At 42.2% G+C, this 17497-nt stretch overlaps 1 protein-coding gene and 1 pseudogene across 1 annotated transcript in view; both read left to right on the plus strand.

Moving 5' to 3' along the window:
- The window catches only part of LOC136629226 (zinc finger protein 84-like), a 47283-nt gene that overhangs the window by 16887 nt on the left and 12899 nt on the right, over positions 1 to 17497 (plus strand). The window lies entirely within an intron of this gene.
- Positions 981 to 15776, plus strand: LOC136627189 (histone H3-like centromeric protein A; annotated as a pseudogene).

The raw sequence follows: 17497 nt of genomic DNA on the forward strand, positions 1-17497 counted from the left end.
ATAACAGTGTTATCACCTGCAGTCCTATATAACACCACAGATAACAAACATTGATAACGCTGAGGACAGATGATGTAGTAGATGTCACCTGCAGTCCTATGTAACACTAAAGATAACACACAATAAAATGTTCAATAACATGTTAAATGTTCATTTATTCTTTACAGTAGTCTTTTGTTAGGGCTTAGTCACATGGGTGCATCCAGGCGCCGATGCATCCGTCTTCCTGCATTAAGAAGACGGCCACACTGCAGGTACGGACAACTCTCCGCCGCGCTGGAAGAAAGAACACATGACCGGCAATGGAGCCGGTCATGTGTTCTTTCTCTGCACCTACAGTGTGGCCGTCTTATCCTGCAGGAAGACGGACGCATCGGCGCCTGGATGCGCCCGTGTGACTAAGCCCTTATTCATTTATCATTGTTTTTGGTATTAAAAACCATATTTATTCTCTATCAAATGTGGTTTGGGGTGTTTTTTGGAACGTCTAGAACAAATTAATTGGATTTACATTAATTCCTATGGAAATAATTTCCTTTGAGTTACATTGGTTTCAAGTTTGGCCAATTGCTTTCAGACAGATTACAAATAAAACTAGAGGTATGACTGTGTATATATATCATATTACATAAGTGTGTGTGTATAAACTAATATATATATATATATATATATACATACACACACACTCATACAATACATTGAATGGGGAAAGTCAGAGGGGAAAAAGGAAGCAGACATGTATTTTATGTTTTTGCCATGTGGAGTGACTACTGTGAGATAGCAAACAAGATCTGATAGCCCTTGGAAAAGAGAGAGAGAGAGAAGCACTAGCAGGCTTTAGTAGACTGAGCTTGGTGTAGTAGGCAAAGCTATATTCACTGCCCTGAATTGGGCGGAAGTGGTCATCACAGCAAGGAGACCTGGGTGTTGACCTTCTAGCAGGAGGGGCTGAAGATGTAAACAGAGCATGGAGGTGAAATATGGAGCCTAGGTAAGTACAACTACTGAAAAAAACGTTTTGTATGTGTTGTTGACAACAGCCTGTGCCGGCAGGGCAGATTTATTGGGAAAAAAACACAGATTGTAATGACAGAACCCCTTTAAGCGTATTTATTCTGCCAAGCCACGAGAGGGTCAGCGACCGCCATTTATCCAAATCTTTCATTATAGAGAGAAGGATGGGCCCAAAGTTTAGATCAAATAGTTTCCCCGGATCAGGAGATAAAACCACCCCCAAATATTTAATACAGTCCTCCCGTCATCTCAGAGGGAACATGGGCTTTAGTTCTGTAATTTCCTCTGCTGGGAGCGTGATGTTCAGGATCTCCGATTTAGTCAGATTGATATTAAAATTACTGACCTGGCTATATCTTTCGAACTCTTGCAAGATGGCAGGTAAGGCCTCTCAGGGGTTTGTAGTATAGACCAACAGTTCGTCAGCGAACAGGGCCACCTTGTGCTCACTCCTGGTTGTTTTGTAGCCCACTATTTCCTCGTTTTCTCTAATGGCGTCGGCTAGTGACTCCATCACCAGTGCGTACAAGGTCGGGGTAAGGGGACATCCCTGTTGCGTCCTGTTCCTTACTTTATTTGGGCTGGAGAGCGATCCGTTTACTTGAATCTGAGCCGTGGAATTATGATATAGGGCCATTATCCACTGCCGGAACGTAGTACATATTCTTATCTGTCTCAATGTGGCCTCCAGGAATGTCCAGCTGTTAAAAGTGCTTTTAACATTGGCCTATAAAAAGGCTCTCAGAGGCTACTTGTGTATAGACCAATTCTTTCAGAAGACACGCCCCTACTACGCAATTGAAATTTTGCCCAGAGTTTGAGGTGGGACACATTATTGGACTGCAAGAAGTTGGATGGTTGTATAAACTTATTGCCCACCACCTGGGACGTTCTGACCACACTGTTAGGAGGTGTTGGGACCAGTGGATGCATGAGGGCACACAAGGTGACCGGGCTCAGGACCCCCTACAGACTACCAGTAGAGAGGAGCATCTGACCAGACTGTTAGGAGGTGTTGAGACCAGTGGATGCATGAGGGCATACAAACAAGGTGACCGGGCTCAGGATACCTTCGACTGATCACCAGTATAGAGGATGATCTGACAAGCATGAGCAGCCTCAATGGTTTGTTGTCCATCATCCAGAGACAGGTGGTACCATTGTTACAGGCCCCCGTATCTGTCAGAACCATTTCCAGGTGCTTGGCTGAAGAACATTTGGTCTCACGGCGCCCATTATGTTTATTGCCTTTGACACCCACCCACTATTTGCAGTGATGTTGTGAAAGACAAAACTGTACTGCTACAGAGTGGAAACAAGTTGGCTTCAGTGACGAATCCAGTTTTGGTTTGTGCACTGAAAATGGGCATGTTCGTCTCTGGAGACCTCGGGGTGAGCTCCTCAATGTTGCCTTGCTGTGGAGCGGCACACTGCTCCCCACCCCTCCCAGTGTGATCCCATACCACATTCACTCACCCCTACTAGTGGTATGAAGGAGAATAACAGCTCAAGCAATATATTTAGGACATCCTGCAGCCACATGAGTTGCCTCTCATGGCCGATTCCAAAGGGCATTTTTTGCATCCTAATGCTCGACTGCACACAGCAAGGGGGGGTCACAGGAATGCCTGCTCAACATTGTCACACTTCTGTGGCCTGCGCGATCGCCAGATTTATCGCCAGCGGAACATGTGTCTATCTTGGATGAGAACTTCAACAACCTACGAGTTTGCACAATCGAGAGGCTTAGTTTTAGTGAATGTGGAATGATATGCTTGAAGCGGCCCAACAGGGTTATGGATCTCTTCAAGGGGTCAGTTCTCCACAATAAATGATCCCTTTGCTCTGATATTGTAACCACTTGGTTTTATCAACATTACAATCAGACTTCGTTTCATTCCATTCCAACAACTCCTTCTAGATGCTTGATTTTTTTCTGACAATGAGTGTACCAATCATTTACATAGACTATTAATGTGAAATATACTAACTGCCTCTCAAAACATGGTGCTACCAATTAATTAACTTTACATTTTTAAAACCAATGCTTGCAATCAAAATTATTCAACCCGCATTCCCAAATTTACAAACTTTTAGCTGTTTGCAAAAAAACAGACCAGAACAGTTTAAATAGCTCAACAGTACTAACAAGTAACTTCCCGAAATTCAACCAAAAAAAGACACTTTTCTTGACTACTGGAGTCGAAGAATTATTCAACCTGTTTTTTAGTTTTATAATTCTTTATTTTAGCATTAAAGTACTAGTTGCAAAAACAAATTACAGGAATGGGTTCCCCATTTTGTTTCAGTTGTCTTGTCTCCAATGGCCATGGTGACGGTTTAGGTTTGCATGTACTTTTTTTTGTTCTATAACTTTTTTCACTTATTTTTGTATATATTTTTTTTACCATATATGATGTCCCTAATGTCATACAATACCTCTCAGGACACTCATGATGTCATATTTTTTTCCCCTATTTTGCAGTTTTCCACTATAGCTGCTGCAGGCATAGGAGGCCCCGTTATAGGGGAAACCAGTTGGAGCCAAAAGTTTTGAGACTGAGAAATTGTGGTTTTCACAAAGATCTTTCCATGTTTACTGAAATACTATTATAAGCTTTTCATAAGTCTTTAAACTTTTATTGACAAACGCATCAGGTTTAGGCCGCCTCCAGATGGGCGGGTCAGATCCAGCGGCGAGGATTCCCGCTGCGGGACCCGACCCGAGCACCTGCAGGGACCAGCGCTTATCACCCACCCCCGGGGCACCGGCTGTTTGATGTGCCGGCTTGCCGGGCAGCCAGTGCATGCGCAGCCCAGAGCCGTCGGGTGAGTGACTTTTCTGCGAGCTCCACAAAGAAATAGGGCATGCTGCGGTTTGTTTGCCACGCGAAATTTCATGCGGCCGTCTGCATAGGATTGCGTTTGTTAACGCAATCCTATGCAGGCTTCCAGCGGCGGAAATTCCATGGGAAATCCCACTGCGGAATTTCCGCTCGTGTGCAGGTGCCCTTAGGCAAAGACTCAATATTTAGAGTGTTGACCTTTATTTTATTTTTTTAATGCTCGGGAAAAACCTCTTTGAGCCATTTGTCCCAAATGATAAATGGCACGGATAAAGAAAACCTGAAATAAACAAAATCAGAATTACTTTTTGTTTACCAATAGTAAAGGGTATAGCAGCAATCCAAGATGCAAGATCTTCAAGTAGTAAAAGACTTTATTCCTCCATAAAACACAAGTAGTAGCGACGTTTCGACCAACAGGTCTTTCTCTAACTTAAGAAAGACCTGTTGTTTGAAACGTCGCTGCTACTGGTGTTTTATGGAGGAATAAAGTCTTTTTTCTACTTGAAGATCTTGCATCTTGGATTGCTGCTATACCCTTTACTATTTGGAAATTTTTGTGGGCTGTGGTCCAAACCAATTTTGGATAGCATGGATATGCTATTCATACCAATTCAATATATGTGTGGATTGACCCATTGTTTTTGCTGCTGACTTCTCTTTATATTACTTTTTGTTCATTCTGCTTTATTAAAAAAACTGAATACAAAGCAATCTTAAAAAAATACATGTACTCCAAAATGGCACCAATGCACACTACAACTCACCCCACAAAAAACAAGTATTCACATAGCATTGTCAACAGAAATTATAATGTTACGGGTCTTGTTATACAGTAACAGAAAAACCCTTCCAGCCGTTCCAATTGTAGGAGGTCGAGTCGGTCACAGAGGATTCCTGCAGCTTTTTAACAATCTTTACCTCAATCCCTACCAAGAAGAAAAGAAAAGAGGCACAGCAAGAACCCGCCACAAAGAAGATGCTACCGCCCGGGAGCCCGAGCACTAACAGAAATCAGAAAGTATCAAAAATCAACTGAACTGCTCATTCAAAAAGCTCCCTTTGCCAGGCTGGTGAGGGAGGTCTGCATGGATTTTACCGCGGCGTATCATTTCTCTGGCAGAGCCAGGCAATAATGGCGCTACAAGAGGGGGCTGAGGCCTTCCTTGTGCATCTAAACATCTAAATTTAGTCCTTTAAAAGGGATTTGTAGTACTGAACCCCTTTTTTCCGGTTCTGGAGTCCACAACTCCTCGGGTGGCAAACTCCACGATATTATCCGGGGTCAGGTCGAAGAAGATTTTCCAGTTCTATCAGCCCCTATCACCATCGACACAAATGAAACAAAGAAAAAGGTACTTTCAAGACGTCGAGGCAAAAGGGGCGGAAGGAGGTCTAGGGTACAAAAAAACATCAAAAAAATTGAGAGCAATCCAAACACCTTAGAAATTGAAAAAAGTGAGGCAAGAAGTATGGGGATTTTTAATATTTCTAAATACATTTTGAAGAGAAAAGAAGCCGAAATTGTGGCTCAAGGTCTATCATTTAGTCCATCAACGAGAGCAAATCTTTTTGATCTATTCGTTGATTTAAATCAATATATAAAGAAATTAACAGTATGCCGGCATTTCTCTCTGCAAAAATTAAGGGATGAGAATTGTAGTCAAAAAATGGATGAATCATTTCATCTAGAGGATCCTATCCCAACCTATCTCAAACCCATTAGTAAATTTAATCTGGTAGAGAGTCGGGGTAATTTTATAGAAATATTTTATCATAATGTGCTACAGGACTTTTCAGAAATGTGTAACTCGGATATAAATCTCCCAAAGAATACGACCCGTGAGCAGCTTCACACTTTAAAGAATCTAGCTTCGAGAAATGACATCATTTTTAAGAAGGCTGACAAAGGGGGAGGGGTAGTGATTATGGACTTGGATTACTACTTATGGGAATCTGATAGAATCTTAAGCGATAGTAAATATTATAAAAAATTAAAGTCTGATCCTACAGATATAATCTCGATTAAACTATTCGATTTGGTGGATGAAGCCTTGAGAAATAATTGTTTGGGAAAGAAAGAAAGAGATTTTATTTGTATCAAGAATCCGGAAATTCCGTTCTTTTATTTTCTCCCCAAGGTGCATAAAGATAGTGAACACCCCCCGGGCCGCCCCATTATAGCGGGGATAAATTCCATTACGAGTGCATTGTCACACTATATTGATGTACATCTACAAAAATTCGTAGTTTCCCTCCCCTCCCATATAAAAGACTCTGGTCATGTACTTTCCTTACTCGAGGAATTAACATGGAAAGAAACATATATATGGTGCACACTTGACGTTACGTCTTTGTATTCTAATATACAGCACCATCAGGGTTTATCAGCGATACAGTCGTTCCTTGAGGATGATCCTTTGATGCCAGAGTCTCAAAAGAAATTTTTATTAGATGCTATAGGTTTTATTTTAAATAATAATTATTTTACGTTTAACGGTCATTTTTATCAGCAAACGAATGGGACGGCCATGGGTATGCGTTTCGCACCTAGTTATGCTAATTTATTTATGGGAGTTTTTGAGAAGTGGAATTTTAATGATAGCCGGATAGTATTTTTTAAACGTTTTATTGATGATATTATTATGGTTTGGGACGGTCACATTGAAGAGTTGGAAGTTTTCATTGGTGGAGTAAATAAGAATGAGTGTCAACTGGAATTTACAAGCAATATGAACCCTACGGAGATTAGTGATTTTTATTGAGAGTGGGGAAATTAAAACGAGAACACATTTTAAGAAGACAGATTGTAATAGTTATTTAAGTTTTAACAGCTGTCATAAGAAATATTGGCGGACCAACATCCCATATGGTCAATTGAAACGTCTTAGAAGGAACTCTTCGTCAGTAGAGATTTTTAAAGATCAAGCGCAAATAATTAAAACAAGATTTATCGAGAAGGGTTATCCTGTATGTTTAATTAACAATGCGTATAAGAAAGTTTCAGCAGATCGAAGACCCCCTTTTTTGAAGGAAAAAATGGAGGTGGTTAACAATAGTAAGGAGGAGAAGAAGGATTTTGATAAAAAACTTCTATTTATGACGAAATTTAACACGCAACATAAAGTAATAGAAAGGATAATGAGAAAAAACTGGGATTTATTAAAACAGGACCCATTTTTGTCAAAAGAAATACCTGATGTTCCCAAGATTATTTATCAAAGGAACAGAACCCTTCAGAATATTGTAGCACCATCAGATCCGTTGAAAAAAATCTTAAAAAATAAAAAAGCTTCAGAGAAAAAAAGCTCTTTCCGCGCTCCTGCTGGAGCTCCTCTTTGAACCAAATAAACTGTCGTAGCAGACAGTATTAACCCCTTAATGACGCGGGCATTTTTCTTTTTCCATTTTCGTTTTTTCCTCCCCCCTTTAAAAAAATCATAACTCCTTTATTTATCCATCCACGTCGCTGTATGAGGGCTTGTTTTTTGCGGGACGAGTTGTATTTTTCAATGGTGCTATTTAAAGTACCATATAATGTACTGAAAAACTTTTAAAAAATTCTAAGTGGAGTAAAATGAAAAAAAAACGACATTTTGCCATCTTTTAGTGCGTCTTGCTTCTACGGCGCACAAATTGCAACAAAAACAACATGATAACTTTATTCTATGGGTCGGTACGATTACTACGATGCCAAACTTGTATAGGTTTTTTTTTACTATACTCCTCTTCTTTTTTTTTAAAGACATAAAATTTTTTTCAATTATTTTCTGCGGTCATTTTCTGTGCGCAATAACTTTTTTATTTTTCCGTCGACGTAGTTGAGCAAGGTTTCATTTTTTGCGGGATGTCCTGTAGTTTCTGATAGTACCATTTTGGAATACATACGCCTTTTTGATCGCTTTTTATTGCGTTTTTTCTGGGAGACAGGGTAACTAAAAAAATGCATTTCTGGCGTTCTTCATTTTTATTTTCGGACGACGTTCACCGTGCGGGAAAAATTATGTGGTACTTTGATAGTTCGGACTTTTACGGACGCGGTGATACCAAATACATATTTTTAATTTATTATTTAGATTTTTTAATAATAGATATGGCAAAAGGGGGGTGATTTAAACTTTTACAAATTTTTTTTTTTTTTTCAATTAAAAAAAAACTTTATTGATTTTTTTTTTACTTTACTTTGAAGTCCCCCTGGGGGACTTTAAGATGCGATGCTTTGATCGCTCCTGCAGTATGACGTAATGCTATAGCATTACGTCATATTGCTTTTTGACAGGCAGCCTATGAAGCCACCCCACGGGGACGGCTTGATAGGCAGTCTGCTAAGGCAGCCCTGGGGCCTTTCATTAGGCCCCCGGCTGCCATGACACATGCACGGCTCTCCCGATCTCACCGCGGGGGGGCCGTGCGGGACCCCCGAACGATGTTCGGGGGATTTAAATGCCGCTGTCAGAATTGACAGCGGCATTTAAATGGTTAATAGCCGCGATCGGCCGCGCGGCCGCTCGCGGCTATTGCCCGCGGATGTCAGCTGTTATAAACAGCTGATGCCCGCACTGTATGAAGAGAGGTTGCATTGCAACCTCTCTTCATACATACCCCGACGCTCCATGACGTACCAGGTACGTCATTGGTCGTTAAGGGGTTAATATACATTAATCGTAGATTTATTTCCAAAATAAAATTGCATGCAAGTGGAAATCTTGCAGCAAATAGTGGTACAACGCGTTTCAGCGTTCTATAAACGCCTTTATCAAGTATAAAAAACAACTGAAATGCAACATTTAAATAGCAAGTCTTACCTTTCTGGAGGTGGGAGTTCCAGGTGCTTGGCGCGCACCTCCGTGCCGTATCGCTCTGGCGCGGTATCTAGGTGTCATAGCTGTGTAACGGAGAGGGTGTTCCAGCGTAAACATACGCTGATTCTAAACGTAAACTCCGTAATTGTAGAAGGGAAGGCACATTAAAAGCGTACCTCCCGATCTCATGAAAAAACGGGGGAAATCCAACCTCCAAAGAGAAGAACTTGATTAAATCTAAACCAGTGGATAAAGAATATTGGAATAGGAATTGTAAGAAGGAATTATAATACTCAAACTCCATCTAATCCACACAAAAAATTTGTTAAAGAAACAGTAAAAAAAACCTATGATAACAGGAGTTTATTGCTGCGGCAAGAAAAAATGTAAATGTTGTGATAACATCACACAGGGGAGAAAATCAGTGTATTGCCCCAAAGAACAGAAATACATAAAAATCAACCAATTTTTAAATTGCTGTTCCAAATTTATTATATATTTGATCGAATGCCCATGTGGACTGCAGTATATAGGACGTACCACCAATTCTTTAAATATAAGGGCGAACCAACATAGATTCAATATATTAACGGGTTACTCTAAACATAGCGTTTCGCGCCACTTCTTGGAGAAACATAATAAAAATCCAAAGGACATGAAAATAACACCAGTAGAACATATCCACACTCTCTCGTTTGCACATCTAAGGACGAGAGAGATGTTTTGGATTTTTAGATTGAATACCCTAACTCCGTTTGGTCTGAACGCGTTGTACCACTATTTGCTGCAAGATTTCCACTTGCATGCAATTTTATTTTGGAAATAAATCTACGATTAATGTATATTAATACTGTCTGCTACGACAGTTTATTTGGTTCAAAGAGGAGCTCCAGCAGGAGCGCGGAAAGAGCTTTTTTTCTCTGAAGCTTGTTTATTTTACCCATTGAGGGGAGTTTCTCTCTTTGGGTTTGCTTTTTTCCTGGCGGCTCTCCTTCCCCACCGAAGGATCTCTGAAGTCTCTTCATATACTACGGGCATACCTGGATCACAGGTGCCGGCGGGTTGCTCCCTTAGGATCAAATGGTCTATGGGAACCCCGCAAGGCACCAGGTGAGTTACTTTCATTATTCACTTCATGGTGGCGCGGATCGTTACTTTGAATTAAAAAATAAAAAAAGACTTCAAGAGAAATCTAGTGAGGATAATGTAGGTGTATTTAGATGCCAAAAAAACCGCTGTAAGTGTTGTGCTTCCATTTCGAACAGAAGAAAATAAGTTTTTGTAGAGCGTGAGAGTAAACCGGTATATTTCAAACAACGTTTAAACTGTGAGTCTTCATGGGTAATTTACCTACTTGAGTGTCCTTGCGGACTCAAGTATATTGGTAGTACGACTAGAGCCCTGAGAACAAGAATTAACCAACATCGTTTTAACATAGTATCGGGTTTTATGAAACACAACGTATCACGACATTTTAAAGAAGTACATAACCAAGATCCCACTAAATTAATTGTTACGCCGTTGGAAACCATCGTTTCCAGATCATTCTCTCAACTACGCGAGCGAGAGATGTTCTGGATATTTCGGATGGATTCTCTACATCCCAAGGGCTTAAATGAAATTTTAGAAAAAATCACTTAAGATCACTATGTATATCAGATTTTAAATTAAGGATTGAGGACTATTTTAGATGGTAGCGATTGTTGGTGTCTCATAAAAATATCTGTGCACTTTATTAGCGATTGTTAGTGTTTTTAAAAATAATGTTATATACCATTTATTTATTATTGTATTTATAGATTTTATTTATGAGAATGTATATATTAATGATCCATGGGGACATTATAGCAAATTCACATATATATATATTTATTCATTTTTACAAATAAGCTTTTAGTAGGTTATAAGTGTTACAATATACATCTTTGGATAATGTGTATACACTATTTATATAAATACTGTTTTAACTTTATCTAACATTGTACTGCGATCCATTTACGGTGTTATAGCCCCATGTATTCTAGTCTGCCCAGCTACACTGAGGAACGGGGCAGACCTGAAGCAGTAGCGTGATGTTGTTATGGAAACCACGCTCCCTACATGAGAGTGATCACGTGGGACGCAGCGGGACACCCAAGGTGGAACGTACGTACACTTTAGTATCTGCCAGATGACGTAAGCAGGGTAGTGGGGAACCCCGCCCCCTGTATACATGCGGGAGACCGGCGTCCAGCATGGTGCAGGGGAGGAAATCAGATGTACGCTATCGGGACCGGTGATTAAGGTATGCTGTCTATTTATTTATATGTGTGTAAGGAGAGGATTACTATAAGCTTGATAAAGGCGTCAGCTAGACGCAGAAACGCGTTGCTTTTAACGATATATTTGTATTTGATTGTTATTTGGGGGAATAAAAAGATTTGCTTGCTATTTAACTTTGGTTTTTTAGAAGCTTATTCCCTTATCTACTCAAGGGTTAATGTTGTAGCGCAGCTGTAAAGAAAGTTTTTTCTGTTTTTTACATCACCAAGAAGATGGGAAACGAGGCACAGTGAGGGCAAGCCACGAAGAAGACGCTGCCGCCCAGGAGCCCAAGCATTAATTGAGATTAGAAAGTACCAAAAATCAACTGAACTGCTAATTCAAGAAGCTCCCTTTGCCAGGCTGGTGAGAGAGATCTGCATGGATTTTACAGTGGCGTACCATTTCTCTGGCAGAGCATGGCAATAATGGCGCTATAAGAGGGGGCTGAGGCCTTCCTTGTGCGGCTCTTTGGAGATGCCCAACACTGCTGTGGACGTGCCAAGAGAGTCACACTCTTTGCAAAGGACATCCGGCTAGCACAGGGAATCCGCGGCATGCGGGAAGGACTGGGATAGCGCCTCAGCTTTATCCCTCAGGAGTAGTAGATCATTTTCTACTAATGAGGACAATCGTTTTGTGGAATATAAGAGTTTTATAAGTTTCATTATGACATTAAAGTTTTCTTCTGAAAAGCAATTTTACATGGATGGAATGAAAACGACAGATTGAGTTCTGGTAAAGTTACATTTTTTAAGGCTTTGTTAAATGCTTTTACCTCCAAGTATGTCCCTGACTGAGATAAAAAGAGATAGTTAGCGGTATCATCAAAATTCCAAGAAACAAACTATAATTTCTTGTCTCAGTGGTACAGAAGCCCTACACGTTTGGCTAGAATGAACCCTCAGGCCCCGAACACCTGCTGGAGATGTTCCAGAGGGAGAGGACACTTTATCCCCATTTGGTGGTCCTGCCCTCTCGTCCCTTCCCTGTGGCAGGAAATCACCAACCTTTATAATGCAGTATATAGAGACTCAGTGATCCCTACACCAGAAGCAGCTTTGTTGACCTTGATCCCGCGGCCCTTTGCAAAAATACAAAAAAAAGATTTTTCTACATCGCCATGAGGCCCGATAATCCCAAGGCTTTGGAGGACCTCCCCCCCACGAGGATGATGTGGCTGAAAACCCTTGATAACAAACCAAATGGAGGAACTTGCGGCAACAAACGAGGGCAAATTACAAAAATACTCTACAATTTGGACGGCTTGGATCCTATTCAGAAACTCCACAGAGCTAAAAACCTGTCTCCTATCGGGAGCTATTCCCATTTAACCTTACTTAATCGTTTCTGGCCATAGAGACGCAGACTCAAGTTCCCAGTCGTTGTAGGTAATTCCCACCCCTCCACCCCATACCCCTTCCCCATCTTTCCTATTATTCTGTTTAGGTTTTAAAATGTCCATCATCACTGAAGTCTTGCACCATGTATATTATTGCCAGCTCTCCCTCCTGTAGAGACTTGCCGAAGGGACAACCAGTCTCCCATGTGGAAGGCTTGGCAGCACTACATACCAAGAACTAGGAGATTTTGGTGGAATTTTCCCTAGATCTGGTTCAAGACTACAAATGTAAACTAGTATTGAGGTAATGTTGTAATGAGCATGTTTACTGAAAAAGCAATAAAAATAATTTGAACAATAAAGTACTAGTTTCAAAAACAAATTACAGGAATGGGATCCCCATTTTGTTTCAGTTGTCTTGTCTCCAATGGCTATGGTGACGGTTTAGGTTGGCATGCACTTTTTTTTGTTCTATAACTTTTTTTCACTTATTTTTTTACCATATATGTCATACAATACCTCTCAGGACACTCACGATGTCATATTTTTTCCCTATTTTGCAGTTTTCCACTATAGCTGCAGCAGGCATAGGAGGCCCAGTTATAGGAGAAACCAGTTGGAGCCAAAAGTTTGGAGACTAAGAAATCGTGGTTTTCACAAAGTTCTCTGTGTCTCTGTTTTTAGATCTTTTAGTCAGATCTTTCCATGTTTACTGAAATACTATTAGGCTGGGTTCCCACAGGACGGAAATCTCGCAGTTTGGCCGCACCGGAAAACCGTGAGATTTCCACAGGATAAGCGCTGCTTCAAAACCCGTGGCAGTTTACTGTGGGTTTTGAAGCGGTTTCGCCACCGCCATCCCATAGCGGCTTTCTCTCCCCATAGAGAGGAGAGAGGCCGCAACGGAAAAAAAAAATTTGACATGCTGTGGCTGTCAATTCCGCACCGCAGCACCGGCTCATCACAGCTTTGCCGTGACAAATTGGCTGCCCTGCGTGGACAAGATTTTTTCCTCTGTTTCTACCTCCTTTGTGTAGCAACGTCAGGGCGTCTGAGGTTTTTCACTTCTGCACAGGAGAACTGGAAGGGTTTGCAAAGCGTTTTCCGTCATCATGAAAACCCTCCCAGTCGTTCCAATCGCAAGTCGAGTCGGCCGCAGAGGATTCCTGCAGCTTCTTAACAATCTTTATCTCAATCCCCACCAAGAAGACAGAAAAGGAGGCACAGCGAGAACCTGCCACAAAGAAGATGCTACCGCCCGGGAGCCCGAGCACTAACGGAAATTCGAAAGTACCAAAAATCAACTGAACTGCTAATTCAAAAAGCTCCCTTTGCCAGGCTGGTAAGAGAGGTCAGCATGGATTTTACCGTGGCGTATCATTTCTCTGGCAGAGCCAGGCAATAATGGCGCTACAAGAGGGGGCTGAGGCCTTCCTCATGCGGCTCTTTGGATATGCCCAACTCTGCTGTGGACGTGCCCAAAGGGTCACTCTCTTTGCAAAGGACATATAGCTAGCACGGGGAATCCACGGCATGCGGGAAGGAATGGCATGGCACCTCAGCTTTAATCATGAGGAGTAGAAGATAATCTTCTGTCAATGAGGACAATCGTTTTATGGAATATAAGAGTTTTATAAGTTTCATTATCACATTAAAGTTTCATTCTGAAAAGTAAAACAGACTTTAATGCCCCTTTCCTGACACTATTTGCAATGACAATTTGCAAAACCCTAGTGTAAGTGAAGATGCAGAGAGCTGCCCTTGGGATTCCCTTATCCCATCAACAAAGTCATTGCAGACCTTTTAACCTGTTTAAAGCGACCATCCAGTTTTGAGACCAGGTTCTGGATCTGGGTCCGGGGGTGCATGGCCTGCAGTTGGTTGTGTCGGCTGTCCGTATGTTCCCACTGCTGTTTTCAGCTGGCCAGCATGGTTGCTGTCGCCAATAGCTTTAGATTACCTAATGGTCCAGAGTGCATTTTTGGTATTAAGACTTTCAGTGCATTGTGCCTGCTCTGCGGTTGGCTGGTGCTGGCATGGGCGGTGTGCTTTCTGCGCCCTCTGGTTTCGGGACAGAATTCGGTCCTTGGACCAGAGGGCCACTTTAAATATTCAGTTCAGCTTTTTCATACTTTTTATTTCTTGTTAAAAATGTGGGTGGCAAACAGTATCCAATATGGCTGCAACTCAAAGTAGTTGTCACCCAGCTGTACTGTCTTGCTATGTAATGCGACGTCCTTTGCTTCCTGTGAGCTCGTTCGCACGGGCATACATCCATTTTGTTACATTTTTTAACGCTTTGAGACTGAGAAAATTTGGTTTTCACAAAGTTCTCTGCTTTACTGTTTTTAGATTTATAGTCAAATGTTTCTATGTTTACTGAAATATTATTAGGCTGGGTTCCAACAGGACGGAAATCTCGCGGTTTGACTGCACCAACAAAACCACAAGATTTCCGCTGGATAAGCGCTGCTTCAAAACCCGTGGCAGTTTACCGTTACTTTTGGAGCGGTTTGGCCACCGCCATCCCGTAGCGGCTTTCTCTCCCAATAGAGAGGAGAGAGGCCGCAACGGAAAAAAAAAAGAATTGATATGCTGCGGCTGTCAATTCCACACCGCAGCACCGGCTCATCACAGATTTGCCGTGATAAATTGGCCGCCCTGCGTGGACAAGATTTTTTTTCTATGTTTCTGCCTCTTCTGTGTAGCAACGTCCGGGCATCTGAGGTTTTTCACTTCTGCAAAGGAGAACTGCAAGTGTTTGCAAAGCGTTTTCAGGGTGACTACCCACTAGCGTCTTTTTTACTGCGAAATTCGCATTTTTTTTTTCTACAGGGGTCTTTGGGCTATGGAACTTGTAAGGCTAAAATCGCGATTTTGCAGTAAATCGCGATCGCGATTTTAACATTACAAGTCCCATAGACCCCCTGCAGAAAAAAAAAACCTGCGAATTTCGCAGTGAAAAAAAACACTAGTGGGTAGTCACCCTCAGTCATCATAAGAAAACGTTCCCAGCCGTTCCAATCGTAGGAAGTCGAGTCAGCCGCAGAGGATTCCTGCAGCTTCTTTACAATCTTTACCTCAATCCCCACCAAGAAGATGGGAAACGAGGCACAGTGAGGGCAAGCCACGAAGAAGACGCTGCCGCCCAGGAGCCCAAGCATTAATTGAGATTAGAAAGTACCAAAAATCAACTGAACTGCTAATTCAAGAAGCTCCCTTTGCCAGGCTGGTGAGAGAGATCTGCATGGATTTTACCGTGGCGTACCATTTCTCTGGCAGAGGAGGGCAATAATGGCGCTACAAGAGGGGGCTGAGGCCTTCCTCGTTCGGCTCTTTGGAGATGCCCAACACTGCTGTGGACGTGCCAAGAGAGTCACACTCTTTGCAAAGGACATACGGCTAGCACAGGGAATCCGCGGCATGCAGGAAGGACTGGGATATTACCTCAGCTTTATTCCTCAGGAGTAGTAGATCATTTTCTACTAATGAGGACAATCGTTTTGTGGAATATAAGAGTTTTATAAGTTTCATTATGACGTTAAAGTTTTCTTCTGAAAAGCAATTTTACATGGATGGAATGAAAACGACAGATTGAGTTCTGGTAAAGTTACATTTCTTAACGCTTCGTTAAATGCTTTTACCTCCAAGTATGTCCCTGACTGAGATAAAAAGAGATAGTTAGCGGTACCATCAAAATTCCAAGAAATAAACTATAACTTTTTGTCTCAGTGGTACAGAAGCCCTACACGTTTGGCTAGAATGAACCCTCAGGCCCCGAACACCTGCTGGAGATGTTCAAGCGGGAGAGGACACTTTATCCCCATTTGGTGGTCCTGCCCTCTAGTCCCTCCCCTGTGGCTGGAAATCACCAACCTTTATAATGCAGTATATAGAGACTCGGTGATCCCTACACCAGAAGCAGCTTTGTTGTCCATGATCCCGGGGCCCTTTGCAAAAATAAAAAACAGATTTTTCTACATCGCCACGGGACAGGTTATCCCAAGGCTTTGGAGGACCTCCCCCCACCCCCACGAGGATTATGTGGCTAAAAACCCTTGATAACAAACCAAATGGAGGAACTTGCGGCAATAGACGAGGGCAAATTACAAAAATACTCTACAATTTGGACGGCTTGGATCCTATTCAGAAACTCCACCGAGCTAAAAACCTGTCTCCTATCGGGAGCTATTCCCATTTAACCCCACTTAATCGTTTCTGTCCATAGAGACACAGACTCAAGTTCCCAGTCTATGTAGGTATGTAACTCCTCCAAACCACCCATGTATACAGGAATTACAAAGGACCTGACACAAACAGCAAAGCTGAAAAATGGGACGGAGTTAAAAAAAAAATGCACCTAAATATAGGTCTACTGCGCCTGACACTACCGGCCTCAGTCACAGATGCCTGCCAGGAAAAATGTACCAGTCCAGAAGGGAAAAATGGCAGCCCTCCCTACTGACATTGCGTGTACAGGACTTATAACTACGGGCCTGATGCGGACGCCAGTCAGGCAGCATGGAAAGGGATAAAGCACAGGTAAATACCGCATAGGGGTCTGCAGCAAACAGTAAGGCTAGTCATTCGGTTACGTCTGCTTGGCACATGAAAGCGCCACTCCACAGAACGGATGCAAGTGTGTCCATTTAAAACCTACAAACACTCATCAAATAATAAATGGGAAGTCTTTCCCTAAATACATAACGAACGAGGGAGAGGGCCCTGCCTATTACGGCAGACTGATCGCGTCGATAGATGCGGGCCTGCACTCGTTCCTGGGACCTAACTATCCCTGATCAGGGAGCTGGAGAGATGCACTAAACAGACACACAGGACACGGCACTGTACTGACTCACGGAACACAGAACAGGACTAGACATACGGAACATGTCTGGCAACCAGCACAGACATATTAAACATGTCACTGTTCACACCAAACATACAACAGATAGTGTGTACAACAAGAACCCTACCCAGAGCTCACATACATACAGATGCAATACACAGCAAGTCTCAGTGTCCTCATACTAGGGGGATAGACTGTCAGCTACCATGCTGACATAGGGAACTGTGTCAGGCATCAACCATCTGACACACAAATGAGACATAAGACATCTGGAGGCCGCACCTGCCCGGGGAAGGGAAGAGGAGTATGCATATGCTACAGACAAGGACTACAGTTGTCCAAA

The sequence above is a fragment of the Eleutherodactylus coqui genome, chromosome 5 (genome assembly GCF_035609145.1).
Source record: "Eleutherodactylus coqui strain aEleCoq1 chromosome 5, aEleCoq1.hap1, whole genome shotgun sequence".
In the NCBI taxonomy this organism is placed as follows: domain Eukaryota; kingdom Metazoa; phylum Chordata; class Amphibia; order Anura; family Eleutherodactylidae; genus Eleutherodactylus; species Eleutherodactylus coqui.